Below are 2,500 nucleotides of genomic sequence, written 5' to 3'. Positions count from 1 at the left end.
CCAATGCCTTCCAGACCGAACGCTTAGTTCGCAATTCTAAATAGCGGACTAAACCGCCAACATCTTTTTACAATTACATTAAGAACTCAACAGATGCTGGTATCAAAGGCTTAATGAAAACACAAAATAAAATACACTGAATCGTCTGTCATTTGCCGTCTTCCTCCACGCTCACCCCTCGTAAATACTTCGCACTTAATGAATGCACTTCTTGGTTTTTGTTCATCCTGGCACTTAACAAAATAGTATTTGGCATCGAGTAGCATCTTAACCTAGCTACCTTTGTCGTATACGGGGAATGGGTTAACCCAACGATTGTTATTGCTTGGCACTTCTTTCTATGAACATCATTACTGCACCGACATCGATTTATTGTTCCTCTTCTTCTGACAAATGTACTTATTGTAAATCGCTTTGGATAAAATCGTCTGCTAAATGCACTAAATGGAATCTAAATGTAATTCTAGTTTTGAAGTGGGACTTGAAAACGCCTTCTTGCGCTTTTCAGTAGAAGATCTAACGCCCTAACCATTGCCAAATGGAGCCCTATGATAGGGCTTGAAGGAGGCTTAATCTTATCTTGACAGGGCTCCCACATGGAAACCAATGCCTGGCAATCGCCCCATAGCCATCATCAAGGGATTCTCCCCACAACATTGGCTTTGCGCCACTGACAAGCAACATAATTAGTAATGGGGGTGGATGTGGTGGTGGATGTTGTGGTGGTGGTGTTGAGGAGGGGGTGTGAAGGGGGGGATGTGCGGTATAGATACAGATGGCCCCCAGATGTGAGCGATGTTCAAATCTAGGGCTAATCAGGTAATGGCGGCGTGGAACTCATCGGACGGCGCTGATGAGCTAATCAAATGGATTGCGCCGGGCGCCACATGACGGTCGGGGGTGTGTGTGTGTGTGTGTGTGTGTGTGTGTGGGGGGGGGGGTGGCGGGGCAAGCTAATTGATAATTGCTAATCGCAGCGGATAAACATGCATCAGCAGCCATCCGCACGGGGCATGCCCGCACGGCACACACAAAGCGACGGGATGGAGTGCAAGGCTTCATGCAGAGAGGGGGGGGGGGCACTCGAAGGGGTTTGGGGTCCCAGAGGATTTCCAGGGGTTCACAAACACAAAAATAGGGGACTCGTGCGTTCTCCGGTGCAAACACCCTCATCTGCTCTCTGAACAGCGGTTCCTTTTACGCAGATGACGTTATAATTGTCGATGCAGATGTCCATTATGTTTTACGGGTGTACCGTAGATGTATGTGTTTATTATATTTTGCGTTTGTGCTGATGTGAGCTGCTGTTACGCCTCGAACGTCCCCTCAGGGATGAGCGAAGCACCGATCTAATGGAATCTAATTGAACCGTTTAACAGACGCTTTTTATCATCTAATAAATACTTACGGGCAAGAGCACCATGTTCGATACGAATCATTAAAAGGGGCTCAGGGGTGAAGGCTGCTCAGGAATGCCCACAGGTAGACAGCAGACGTCAGGCTTCATGCCGGACCGTCGAACAACCCCCCCTCTCCTGCCCAACCGTGTCGTAATAATACTCATAACCTCCGAACGTCACTCAGAGCAGGTTATGAAACCACTCGAATACACTTTGACGAGAATTGGATGCGCAAGGAACTTTGCACGCGGTGGCGTTTTTAAACAGACTGATTGATGACCAAAGAGGAAGGCCAATGCGAGACTCGTTTTTCACCCACAAAAACAAAATGCCCTCGCAAAAGAATTCTAATAAAATATATCAAGAGCCTCTTTCATGCAGAAACAGCCCAGAGATCGGGAAGATACATTAAAGATAAGTGTTGTAAATGTCTGCATGAGACTGTAGTAACACCGGTATAAATTGAACTAATAATTCACTTTAAAAGACTAAACCTTTCAAAAGGAAATAAGACTTCTGTCAGCGGGCTGGCAGTATCTAGCAAGACAAGCTCAGAATCCTCTGTTTATTAACACAAATGTTGACGCATCGACCTCATGAATGCAATATATTAAATTATGTTTCGGCAGCGACAGTCGCATTTGTTTTACTGAAGGTTGGGTTAATGTTACTTGTTTGTGACAGCAGATGATATTTATTTCGGTTATTTGCCGATAAATTGCTTTACAATTGCAGAGTTTGTTGTGTCTGATGGATAAAAAACAAATCCACGACAAACAAACAAAATAAAAAGTTACAGCAAAATCACAACGAGAAAAGCCAACTGACAAAAACCCATGCTTGCGATGAATCCCAGACTTAACCAAATTTCCAGCTCTGCAAGGTTGTAGTTGAAATTTGGTAATTCTAAAAGGCGTTTCAAAAGAAACTTTAATAACATCAGGAATACTATTTCAAATCATGATCCAATCTTACTTTCCATTTCTTGTTGGTTGTATCTTGTCAAAACCAATGAGTTATAGATTTTGGGATGACTATTATATTATTAACAGATTTCACAGTTTAACTAAAATTAAGAAATGTCCATCATGAAAGCTTTG

General features: G+C 43.5%; 1 protein-coding gene across 1 annotated transcript in view; it reads right to left on the bottom strand.

The window, feature by feature from the left end:
• Positions 1-2,500, bottom strand: part of LOC115542622 (interleukin-1 receptor accessory protein-like 1-B) — a 204,087-nt gene that overhangs the window by 9,217 nt on the left and 192,370 nt on the right. The window lies entirely within an intron of this gene.

The sequence above is a fragment of the Gadus morhua genome, chromosome 4, assembly GCF_902167405.1.
Source record: "Gadus morhua chromosome 4, gadMor3.0, whole genome shotgun sequence".
Classification (NCBI taxonomy): Eukaryota; Metazoa; Chordata; class Actinopteri; order Gadiformes; family Gadidae; genus Gadus; species Gadus morhua.
This window is presented reverse-complemented; position numbering and strand designations above follow the sequence as displayed.